The sequence below is a fragment of the Dasypus novemcinctus genome, chromosome 12 (genome assembly GCF_030445035.2).
Source record: "Dasypus novemcinctus isolate mDasNov1 chromosome 12, mDasNov1.1.hap2, whole genome shotgun sequence".
NCBI classification, from domain to species: Eukaryota; Metazoa; Chordata; class Mammalia; order Cingulata; family Dasypodidae; genus Dasypus; species Dasypus novemcinctus.
The window spans coordinates 34,263,732-34,276,888 of NC_080684.1; positions in this window are offsets into that span (position 1 = coordinate 34,263,732).

Below are 13,157 nucleotides of genomic sequence, written 5' to 3' on the forward strand. Positions count from 1 at the left end.
TCTGTAAAAGTGACAAGCACGGAACTGTCATCAGTCTTAAAGTGAGTTAATAAGTATGAGAGAGTCAAAACAGCACTGAGTGCACACCTGGGCGGTTTAAGTATTAGCTACCCGTATGGATGGAAACTAAATGAGGACGCACCCAAGCTGCAACCCCAGACGCTGGCTCCTACTGAGTTGCCCCTGGACCCCTGGCCTCTCCGCCTCAGCGGAAGCCGGGGTCTGCCCGCCACCACCCCCGCCTCTTCAGCTCTCCCCACCCACCCCATTTAGCCCTCTCCTCTCCCGGAGTGAGGGCAGGGACAGCAAGGCTCACTGTTAGCCTGCCCTTCAGGCCCAGATGCGGTTTGGGACAAGGGAAGGAGGTGTTTCCGGGGTGGAAGGTCTTGGGAGCAAGGACGAGGGTCCTGAGGGCAGGGGCAGGGCAGGGGCTTCCCCACCCTCCCAATCTGAACCCCAGGGTGCACAGGTTAAAGGTAGGGGGGTGTTTTCCTCTGGCCCGCAGTGCCCAGGCTCTCCCCCTTAGAGCTAGGAGCACCCCCATATCCCTGCGGGCGTAATGGGGGGCAGGGAGGGAAGGCCAGTGGAGAGGGGGCGAGCGCAGTCTAGAGCACCCGGAAGGCTTCCAACCCCCAAGTGAAAGCCAAATCCAGCTTCGGCCTACCCCAGCCCGCAGGGGGCCCTTCCCTCCCAGCCAGGCGCTCCCATTCTCCCAGCCCCAGTCAGGCCCCAGGGCTGCCCCAGCCTGCCTGTTCGCCCTACCTGCCCAGGGCTGCAGGGGGGGCAGCAGGCTGGGGGGACCAGGCCCCACAGGAGAGCTCCGGTCTCCTGCCCCTGTGCCTGAGAAGAGCGCCCCGAAAGTGACTGCAAACACCCTAGAACAGCTGTCTGCTACAAGGCCCAGCCCCAGGTCAAAATTCCCTTCTCAACAGTCATTGCACAGGCACTGAGGACCTACTGTGAGCCACGCAGGTGGTGCGTGACAGTGAGAAATCCAAAAATGAGCAAACCACCTCTGTCCCAGGAGAGTGTACTGGGAGGTGAGCTATGAAATGAACCAAGGCCAGGTACAGTCGACACTGTGCAGAGGGTGAACCCAGAGCTGAGAGGGCTTGGAGGAGGAGAAAGTGATGGACTCCAAATGGGCTGAGAGTCCTCATCGCCTATCTCCACTCACTGTGCTCCAGTCCCATGGGCTTTGTTCCCTGCCTCTGCCCAGTAAGCCATTGCTCCGACACCCACATGGCTCACTCCTTCTCGTCCATCGGGTTTCCATTCCCACTTCACCACTTAGAAAGCCTCACCTCCTGCCCCATTAAGCTGGTTTTATTTTCCCCATAGGGCTAACAGCCATTTGTTCGCTTGCTTGTCATCCGTCTCCCCAGCTAGGGCATAAGTAAGAGCCTTGTCTGTCTCAGTCACCACGGAGTCTTCAGTCTCTAAAAGGGGGCTCATGCGCTGGCCCACACAGAGTGCCGGCCCGTGCTGGAAAGCCGCCCCGCGCAGGAGTGCCCCCCTGCATGGGAATGCCACCCAGCACGGGAAAGCTGCCCTGCGCCGGAGTACCAGCCGACGCTGAGAGCTGGTGCAGCAAGATGACACAAGAGACACAGAGGAGAAACAAGAAGACATAGCAGAACAGGGAGCTGAGGGGGCGCAAGAGAATGATCGCCTCTCTCCCACTCTGGAAAGTCCCAGGATCGGTTCCCGGAGCCACCTAATGAGAATACAAGCAGACACAGAACAGCGCACAGCGAATGGACACAGAGAGCAGACAACAGGGAGGATGGGGGAGAATAAATAAAAATAATTTCTTAAAAGGGGGCTCGGCACTAGTGGGTGCTCAGTATTCGTGTAATTGGGGGCAGGTCCCACACACGCCTGCATGGAGCTGGGCTAGGAGGAGAGTGGGCTAGCACCTGCAAAGAGGGGGAAGGACATGGCCACTAAGGACCTCCTTGTGCACAGCTCCCCCCAGAGCTGCCCTTTCCATCGGAGCCAGATCAGAGGGTTCCTCCCTGTTGGCGTCACAGCCCCAGTCCCAAAGCTCCCAGCCCCAGTCCAGCTCTGTGCCCTGCAGAGGCCCACCCAGAACCTCGTCTTCTTCCTCTCAAGAACTTATTTCAGTCTTTTCTTATCTCAACTCCCCCTCACAACGGGACAGACCTTCTGCAGCCGTGGTGGACCCCTGGACACGATCTCTGCACTGGCCAATGTCCCCATCCACAAATGACTATATTGTTGTTATGAACAATTTTAACAGCAGCTAATGTCATTCAGTGCCTTAGTTAGATACGTTGCCAAGCACATTATATGCATTTTCTCATTTCAGTCTCACAATGCAGAGCAACAGATTATTACACACATTTTACCAACGAGGAAACTAAGGCACAGAAATGTTAAACAACTTGTCTGAAGGGAACCCAGCCCCAGAGCCCAGGGTCAGGTACTGCCCCATCCACCACCACCACCGTCAGTGTATCTGGTAGAGATCTTAGATGGCACAGAGCAGTGTGACAGTGCCCACCTGCCCACCAGCCAGGGGCCTGGAGTGCTGGGCAATTAAGCTAGGCCTCCCATCGGATCTGAACTCCTGAGCTGATTTTTTGAACTTCTTTAGCCTAGGCCCAAACCTTTAGCATCAGCCACCATCATCTTGCTAGTTTTGGCCCATTCTTGATATTCTTGTATTGCACACCTGCCATTCCTCTCAGCTCTGAGAATACAAAACGTCAGCTGGGCTTCCCTTCCGCGTCTTCACCCAAGTCACTAATCAAAACGCTCCCTTGGAGTGGCTCTAGGGGCCACCCTAGAGCCCTGCCCAGACCGGTCCCCCAATCCATCAGCACCCTTTGGGTATAGTTCATGGGTATAGCCTTCATTCTCCCACCAAGCCCAGAACACTGGCCCCCAAATCCAGACTAATGCTGCACCGTCTACAGGACGTGCCTCCTCTGCAACATTTCTCTGTCCACCAGGCCACCCATCAAAACTGGAGGCATCAAACGAGAATATGTTCAAGTCAAGGAACGGTGTCCTGGCCTCCACACTGCATTCTATGCCTACAGGAGGTGCCGCTTGCCCCCAGGTACAGGGCCAGTGGCAGGAGGGAAGCTGGGCCGCAGGAAGAACACTGCCCAGGGAGACTCGTGACCTGAGTCCGAATCCCAGCTTCGCTCCTAACTCTGGGAGACCCTCTCCAGGCTAGGTTTCCCAACTCAGTCACGCAAAGGGCTGCCCGGGGCAATTCCGGTCCCTCCGGGCTCAGCCTCCTGGCAGCCAAGCTGACAAGCTTCTGTAACCCGTATCCCGCGGCCGGCGGGGAAATGGAAGGAATTTCTCCGGTCTGGCCATCTCCAGCGCCCCTCGCGAGCCAAACCCCACCCTTGGCGGCTGGGGAGAGAAAGCGCTGGCCGCCGCACTTGGGGGCTGACTCTGAGCCAGCAGGCCCCGCTGGGAGTCCAGCCGACCCCTGCGCCCCGTCCCCGTTCCCGGCTGCCAAGCAGGGCTCCCGGCGTGGCCCCGAGCCCACCCCCGTGCGTCCGCACAGACCCCAGGACTCCCCCGGCTACCCCCTGGAGCCCTCGCCTAGCGGCCCCCCTCACCTTGCCAAGCGAGCCCCGCTCGCCTCTCCGCCCCCGCTTTCCGGGGTCGCGCACCAGCCTGCGGGGAGGCGCTCCGCTCCGCAGGGGCGCCCATGCCGGCAGGCCGGGGGTCGCGCGCGCCGCGCTGGGGGGGTCCCCCACCAGTTCCGCCGCCGCCTCGCGCTCGGGCCACCGCGCCGCGGCCGCCGCGGGCCCCCCGCCCCCGGGCAGCCCCCGGGCCCGCAGTTCCGGCCGCCGCCGCGCCCCCCGCCCCCGCAGCCCGCGGCCGCCCGCGCCGCCGTCCCGGCTCGGCGCGCCTCCCCCGGGCGGGCGGGCGGGGACCGTGACGCGCGCCCATTGACGTCTCCGGAATCCCGGCGGCGGCGGCCGACGCAGCCTCATCAATGGGCTAAAAATAGAGGCGCCCGGAATAGCGGCGCGCGCCCCGCCCCGCGGCACCCCCCGACGCGCACGCAGCACACACTGTTACATAACCCGGCGCGCGGCGGCCGGGGCGGGGGCTGGGGTTCGCCCGCGGCTTCCGAGGCCTTGCTCTGCTCTCCTCTCCTCGGGCGGCTGAACCCGAGCCGGAGTGCCAGATACCTTACCCATCTGAACTCACCCGGGGCTGCCCTTGAGGAGGAGGTGGGAAAAGTGGGTCCCAGAGAGGCTCTGCGGTGGCCCAAAGTCACACAGCAAATGGACCGGCTTGAGAGGATGAGCGGACGGGACCCCAGCCTCTGAGCCCTGGCCACACCCACCAACATCTCAGCCTGCCGGCCACCCCAAGAACAAGGAACCCAGCTAGCAGGGCGCCCGGCTTCCAGGCAGGAAGGCCGCTGGGGAAAGAGAGGACTTCCTCGGGAGGGTGAACTTTGCCCTGAAGAGAAGCGGTCCCAGGTGTGGGAATGCGGGCTAGCCCGGCCCAGGAGGTGGAGTCACTTCTCCCATGCTCCTTGCAAGTAGAGCAAGTCACTTAATTGGTCTTTGAGCCTCGGTTTCCTTACCCATAAACTGGGGATGATAATATTATCCAACTTTTCTGGTTATTTCGAAGGATTGAACAGCTGCGGAGATGCCTGTTACGCAGTAGGTGCCCGCGGTCAGTTACTGCCTCCTTGCTCTCCCCTAGGAGTCTGACTTCCCCGGTCCACAGGGGTGCTTAGTGCAGGACATACACAGAGGACCTGCCGGAAGGGCTGGGAAGTCCACTCCCCTGACCGTGGTCTCCAGGAGCCGGCCTTTCCCGTCAGAACCTGGAGGCACTTGGACGCCTTCTCTCTCCCTCCCGACTGGGCCCTCCTTGGAAACGGGAGGGCCATCTTGTTCTGAGCAAAGCCTTCTCCACCAGCGGGGCCTGCTGGGGAATGGCTGGTCAGGGAGGCCAAGGCTGGAGCCGTGGGGCCGAGCAGTGCAGAGCCTGCTTCTGGACTTCCAGGCAGGCCCGTTCACTGGGGAACACGCCCCAGGAAAGAACCAGACCTGGGCCCGGCTGTACCAGCCGCCAACCCCAGCTGACTTTTGGAGCCATCTTAAATTATGAGCATGACATCCAATCCCCAGCCCCCAGGCCAGGCCCCACGCAGCAAAGAATCTTTTCTGCATTCAAAGATGTCCAAGGCGGCCCCACATCCCCACTCAGCCACATTCCTCGTCCCACGCGCCTCAGAAATCCTTTTCTGGGCCTACCCTAGACTCCTGGGGCAGCTCAGAGGCCCTTTTCTCCTGTTCTTCATAATGATCCCAGGAACCTCTGGTTTGTCTCAAAATCACCTCCTCAGAACCTTTACATTTTCCCCCCAGATTCAGTGGTTAGATCAACTTACAGGTAGAGAAACGGAGACTTCAAAAATGCTGGACTGCAAAGGAAGCCGTGGGATTTGGCTTTTTCTTCCTGGCCCAACTTTCCCTCCTTCCTACCCCAGCAGCTCCTTCCTAATGGGTTTCTGAAGCTGCTCCCCCAGCCTCTCTCTTTTTCCAGCAATATGATTAAAAATATTTGCCTGTGTAGGAGAAATACATTTACTTGGACAGGAAGGACTTAAAAAAAAAAAAAACAGACTCGGTTACCAGTTTTTCCATGAAGACTCACGGCCCACAAGGGTCTTCTATAAATACTTGAGTACAACTTGTCTTTAGTATATAGTCTCCTGTTTTCTAATCAAATACATCTTATGTTAAAATATGTAATGCCAACGCACACCCTTGTGTGGCTTGTGGTGGCAACATGAGGTGGTAAAAGGAGACAGGTTCAAGAGGCCTGGGTTTGACACTGGCTCCAACTCTTGCCAGCTGTGTGACTTCAAGGAAGTTACTTGCCCTCTCTGGGCTTCAGTTTCCTCATCTGAAACATGAGACAGAGAGTATGCCAATCTTGCAGGGTTGTCCTGAGGAGTGCATCTTTGATAATAGTTGTAAAGCCCTCAGCAAGGAGTCTATCACATAGCGGCAGACTGCCATTGCCATATGGGAGGACCCCGGGCAGGCCATCTGGTGGGAGGGCAGGGCAGGGGACCTTGTCCTGAAGTGGCGCAAACAAATTACTGCCCCTAGTTTGGCCCAGCTGTTTATTTGGGGCCTTGTGCGGATGAGGGCCATGGCACCTCATTGTGCCATTAGTGACGTCTCGTAAATTCCAGCACCTGGTTGGCTCCTTGACCCAGGTCCCTCAGCTACTCGGTGGCCCAGGCAGGACCAGTCCAGGTCTTCTGGACCCCAGACCAGTGCTCTTTCTACCCACCATCTTGCTTCTTCATCCCCAGGCCCTTGCTTGCTACACAAATCCCGGGAACTGCTACAGAACCTGTACCGCAGATGGGGAAACTGAGGAGCGAGAAGGTGAACCGGAGGGTAGGGGGCAACTCGGCACCCTGGCCTGTGCACTCCCATGTTGTAGAAAATTACTAAGGCAGGAGGACAAAGTCCTGAAGCCAAACGCTGATTCCTAGTCTAAAAGGAAGGAGGACACAGAATAGGTAGGAAAACAGCCCAGAGGCCCCAAGCTGGCACTGGGGTGGAAGCTAGAGGGTGAGTGTGAGAGGCCTCCCTGGAGGAGGAGAACAAGGAGCAGAGTGTGAAAAGAGAGGAGGGGCCAGGCACCACGGAGAGCAGGGAGGGCATCCCGGGGTGGAGAAAGGGAGGCCCCAAAGCTCGCAGGTAATGGGCAGCAAGGCCGGGAGTCGGGGGTGAGGCTGTTGAGCTGCAGGGCCCGGCTCAGTCAGCAAGACCCTTAACCGCCCTTCCCAGGTGCTGCTCCACCCAGCCCGAGGGACTCCACCCGCCCGGCCCTGCCCGCTGGGGGTGGGGTAGAAGGATGCCCCGGGGGTTCCCAGCCCATCTGGGCCCCTACGGGGCTCCCCTGGCCCACCACGTGGGGGGGGGGGCTGTGGAGGGGATTCCCTTCACGGTTCCTTCTTCCGCTTGAGGATCAGGAAGTGCCTGGCTGGGGTCCCCCCACTCCTCTCCTGCACTGAGAACAACTAAAGAGCAAAAACGGGGGGCGCGAGGCAAAGCCTTCCTGCGACTGCGCGGGAGAGCAAGGGCCGCCCAGGGACACGGCCCAGCGGGGAGACGTGCTTCCAGTAAGGCTCAGGACGCCGGCCCGGGCCTTGTCGAGTCGCTCCACGTTTGCTCCTCGTTGGTTGCCCTGGAAGAACCGTCAGGGCGGGCACGACAAGGGGTGGCAGAGCTGGGAGGAATGCCCAGATCGCCCCCAAGTCCGAGCCAGGCCTCTTTATTCAAAATAAAAAATTTAAAAAATCCTTTGTAGCTTTATTATTTTTTTAATGAGAAAAGTCTATGTGCTGGTTGTCGGCAAAGGCACATGTTCCAGCAGTGCGTGATTTACGGAGTGCGAGGCCGGTAATCCCCTCCCGGGGAGCAGGGCTTGGTAATCCTCCGGCGTCCGCTTCCAGGTGGCTCTCCTCGCCGCCGAGGTCGGCGCTGGCCCAGCGGGTCCTCCCTGCGGGGCCCGGGACGCGACCGCCCGGCCGGAAGGAACCCGCGCAGGGAACGCGGCGGCGGCCAGCGCCGAGCCCCACGCGGCGCTCCCGGGGGCGGCCGCGCTGCCCCGCGCGCCCAGGCCCCCGCCGGGCGCGGCCCGGGGAAGCCGCTACGTCACGCGGCGTCGGGCCGGAGCCCGCGCGCGGCCAGCCAGGATTCCATTACATCACCCCGCGACGCGGGGCCGCCGCTCGGCAAACAGCGCCGCCAACCATTGGCTGCCGTGCCGCCCTCCCAGCCAATAGCACGAGGGTATGCAGATTAGTCATTGAGCGACGGTTTCCTTTGGAGCTGCTGTCTGCAAATAGACGTCCCCGCGAGGATGGGGGCGCTCGGGAGGAGGAAAAGGGGTCCTGAAATCCAGAGGGGACCGGGTTGAGGACTTGCCGTCCTAGATCTGGTCCAGCCAGTGGGGGCCCTTCATTCTCCCGAGCTGTCTTTCCAGTTAGATCCTGTGGCCTGGCGGTTCAGTGAACCTGAGAAGTGGTGCAGAACAAATGTAGGTCAGGCCCCGCGTTTTAGGATTCCATTTATATGAAATGCCCAGAATAGGCAAATCCATAGAGACAGCAGCTTAGCGGTTGCCGGGGCCTGGGGGAGGAGGAAATGAGGAGTTACTGCTAATGGGAATGGGATTTCAATGTGGAGTGATGAAGCAGCTAGTTAGTGGCGACGGTTGCACAACAGCCACCGAATTGTACACTTTAAAATGGTAACGATTGTAAATATTATGTATCTTACCACAATGAAAATAATTGTTTGGGTAAACTTGCAAACGAGGGGAAAGAAGAAATAAGAAAATAGATACAGAAAGCTGGACTGTACTTCAGAGAACATCAAGGGCAGGGGTTCTTAACCAGGGGTCCATGGACCCAGGGGTCCACGGAAGGATTTCAGGGAGTCCGTGAGCTTGAATTGAAAAAAATCAACTTATCTTTATTTTCTCTGACCTCTAACTGAAACCTAGTATTTCCTTCACGTACGAATGTATGCAGTAAATAAACTACAGTAGTATTCATTTCACCTGACTGGCAAAGGGGTCCGTGGAACAAAAAAGGTTAAGAACCCCTCATCTAGGGTAACCCTCTCCCCGGGAACACAGCAGCAGCCAATAAAGTAGATACAGCCCCTGACCCTGTACTTACAGCCCAGTAGGGAGACTAATGTCAAACTGTCTTACCAATAAGTAGTAAGTGCCTAAAAGGAAAAATGAAATGCAGGATGTACATGAAACATTTAGAAAGGGGTGAGGGTGTGGACAAATGAATGCTCTCTGAGGAAGTAGTTTTTAAACTGAGACCAGAGAGGATTTGCCAGGCAGAGGGGAGATGGGGAGAGACAAGTGTTCCAGGGAGAGGAGAGAGGATGTGGGCCCAGGGACTGCCAGGAGAGAGGCTGGAGCAGGGGACAGGGGGTGATCAGAGGGCCTTGTGCCAGGAACTGTGCTCAGCCTTTACCTTACTTTGTCCCATTTTTCTTCTTTCAACAGCTCTCCAGGGGGGTTTCTATTTTAGTACGGAGGAAACTGAGGCTTCAGGAAGTTAAATAATGTGCCCAATGTCACACGCCTGAGAAACAGCACAGCCTGGATTCGTATCCGGGACAGTGCGACCTCAACGACTATATACTGAGCCGCTGTGTTTTTACCCACCAGAGAGGGATCTGAGGTTCAGAGAGGGGAAGCGACTTGCCCCGTATTTCATGGCTTGCCGCCGAGCTGGGACCCAGGTACAAGTCTGCGGCTTTTTGCTCTGTACTTGTCACCGTGCTGTGAAAAGAGGACCAGGACTCAAGAAAAAGGAGAGGGACAGAGAGGGCAAGGAAAGAAAGGGTCTTGAGGCTGGAAGGTGGGGTTTGCTGGAGTGGAGAGAGACAAGCCCGTAAGCACCTGGCAGCAGGCGGCTGTCCTGGAGGCTCCGGGGGCCTGCCCTGCCGGGCAGCCCGGATTAGCTGCATCTTGTGTGCTGTCCCCGTTGCTGAGCGACGCTGCTCCTCTGGCTCTCACCAGCTGAGCCAGCCCCGGTTGCCAGGGACAACTCCCCAGGGAGAGCACTGAGGGAGACACGGAGGGGGCAGGAGGGCACCAGCGGGGACCAAGCCAGGTGGTGCAACCCCGACCTCCCTGGCCAGCCCTCCTGGCATGGGCTCAGAGCCCGGGGGGTGGGCACCAAGGAGGGGGCCAGGGGCACTGCTCAGGCACAGGCAGGGCCTTCCAGGGAGTCGGGTCCCCAAATCTGAGCACTGAGAACGGTGGAGTGTGAGTGTGTGTGTGAGTCATCTGATCACGGGTGGGAATCTGTGGTCAGGACTCTGGGGCAACCCACCCACCTTCCCCTGCTCCTTCATGAAAGGCCCGTACGCCTCGAGCTGCGGGGTACCTGCCTGTCAGGGGGTCCCAGAGGCACGGAGGAAACAGGGCCTGCCTCCCTGGGAGTATCCATCCTACTGAAGGATTTTGGGGAAGAATAATTAGGTGACTTCCCTGCTAGGTAATTTAAAGCATTACTTTTATATTTGAGGAGGAAGGTGTTGCTTTTGGAGGGGTAGAGATCCTAAAGGCACAGAATCTGAGTGACCATAAATCACATTTCTTAACATGTGATTGTCATACAGTCAGACTCGACACATTTCATTTTATTTTTTCTTCATTTGCCATGTCCAATTCCACTGGCTTCCCAACCTCACAGTGTATTTTAAATTTACCTTCCATTCCTTTTCTTATTTATATAGCACTACTTAGTCTATTTTATATTTACATGTTTAATAAATATGGTGCTAATCATCTGCTGCAAAGCATTGATTGTATATAATAGCAATATTAATTATTAATGCACTATTGCATTTTCCATATAAGAGACATTCAACTGAAAAGGTAAATGCAAGTAAACAAATGTTTAAAGAAAACAAAACTTGAGTGAAATGCAGTGGTCCATGACGGGGAGAACACCCCTCACCCCGGGCGGTCTTCCAGGAGTGTGGGGGGGTGCCTGGTCCCTGGGGAGGGGGCAGGTGGCTCTGCCTTCTGCAGCGGACGTCAGAGTGTGTGGGTGTCTCTTTGGATCCAGGGGCCATGCGTGCAGTGAGAGAGAGAGCTGTAAAAGGTGAGGAGCCGGGATCAGAGCGGAGCGCAGCCCTGGAAACGGCGACGGTGCCTGTAGCGCGGGCCCCTTCTGCACCTGCCAGCACCCTGCCCCCGTCTGCTCAGGCGCCCTTCCTCTTGGGAGCCCTCAGCAGGTGACCCAGAGGAGCAGAGCTCCCAGCTCTCCCCGCTGTCGGCTGCAGAGATCCCAAGGCGCTTGTTGTGGCAAGGCCTCTGGCTCCCAGCCCCCGGGAAGGCTCCCCCAGAGGGCCGGGAGCTGCCCTAGCCCGGACTTGCGAGGGGGACGGGGCCTCAGGCGCTAGCACCATAAATGTCCAGACGCAGAGTCATTTTGGAACCGTCCTCCGCAGGCCAGGCAGGGCTGCCTCCCGGAGAGGGCTGGGTAACCTGAGCTGCCAGCGGCCAGGTCACTTGAGGCATGCAGGGCGGTCAGCTGATGCTACTGGGGCCGTGCCCCATGCCCCCCGCTCAGCCCTGCCCGGCCGCGGCTATTTCCAGGCGGAGCAGCTCATGTAACAGGCTGGAAGCCAGGGTCCGGGCTGGGGGGTGGCCGTCGGGCAAGGGATGGGGGGGGCAGCCCCAGGTCTGGGTGGGACCCCTGCGGACAGCCTGGGGCCTCTGCACACACCTTTCGCTTCCTCGCTCCGCTCCGGGTTCAGCTGTGAGCGTGACCAAGCCTCCTTCCTTCTGTGAAGTGGAGGTCAGGGAGCAGCTCCGCCCTCGCAGCCCCCCCAGCTCTGCAGGCTTCTGTTCTCTCACCCTCCCCTCCACCCTCGGAGGAGTGGGCAGTGTGCGTGCTGCCCCCTCTGAGAGCCCGTGCACCTCCCCTCTTCTGACTGTGGGGCCTGGCGGGTAAGATGGCCTCGGATGCAGGCTTTGGAGGCCTGCCGAGCCCAAGCTGCTCATCTGGGGAGTGGGAACGAGGACATTTCTTTGCCCTGTGGCTGTCACGTTCCAGGAGCCAGGTCACTGGGTCTGAATCCCAGCTCTGTCAAGCCGTGTGACCTCAGGCAGGTTATCAAGCTCTGTGTGCCTCGATTTCCCCCTGTGTAGAATGAAGACGGTGATCTTACCTAACTCCCTGAGTTGCTGTGAGGATCCTACCAGTTTCTATGCATAAAGCACTTAAACAGATCCTGGCAGGCGGTCAGCACCCTGTAAGTGTTAGCTATAATTAGATGATGTTTGGAGAAGCACTTTCCTCAGCCTTGGCTCCTAATATGCCCTTGGTGAAAGGTACTTGTTATTTTTAACTTCTTTCTCCTTCACACTCTTAATCCCTTCCACAAACCCACCTTCATTTAGCCTAGGAATTCCCTTCAAATACACTCTAATCTCTTGCCTTTTGTGACCAATCTGCCGCCACTACCGATAAAGGGGCGTGTAAATTATATTGGTCTCGTTCACAAACATTTCACATGCACGGCTGTCCGTCTCGGCTTCACAGCAGCGCAGCTCATGTCATTGGCCTCATTTTGCAGAGCCCAGGGCAGAGTGTCATCTGCCCAGAAGCACCAGCTGCTAAGAGGTGTGTCCATAACACCAGGCCGGGTATTCCGGCGCCGGGCACCCGAGCGCACCAGAAGATGTGCCCGGCGCGGGCCAGCTCTGCGCTGCCAGGGCAGATTAGCGCGGGGGGCCGTCCTGCTTCCGGTCCTAGCCGTGGAGAGCCCACAGCGTGAGAGGAGAGAAGCCTGTGGGCTCTAAAAATATCTCCCATCCCAGCTCCAGGCCCACCAGACCCCAAAGTGCTGTGTGATGGTGCCCTCTCCTGGAGAGAAGCGCTACTGCTGCCTCTTTGAAGGGAGACAGGCGAGCGGCCATCCATCTGTGAAGGCAGATAGTGAGGATACCTAGTACGGTTGGTTTATCAATGGGATCGTGGCTGAAAGAGGTAGTTTAGGGATGTAAATGCCCATTGAAAGGAAGCTAGAGAATAATGTAACAGTGAACCTGAGGATTGTGGTTACTAGTACAAATGCCAAAGCGATCTTCTATGAACCAGAACAAGTGTATGTCACTATCACAAGGTGGTAAGAATATGATGATGCATGGGAAAATACAATTACTGTAACTTATGGACTGTAGTTAACAGCGATATTGTAATATTCTTGCATCAATGTAAAAGAAGGTGCTGTGTTAATAATTGGGGGAGGGGGGGCGTATGGGAAAAATATACCAAGTGTATGCTATAGACCATAGCAGTAATAGCCTGATGGTGTTCTCTCATCATCTGTAGCAAATGTTCCACAACAGTGTAAGGTGTTGGTGGAGAGGTATTGTATGGGAATTCTGCACATTATGCATGATTGTTTTGCAAGTTCACAATGTCTCTAATAATATATATTTTTAAATTTATTATATATAATAAAATAAAATCAATATGTGAAAGGCCTACTATGTCCTAGGCACTTTTCTACAAACCACAGAGATGAACAAAACCTCAAAATGTTCCCATCTTCCATGGAGAT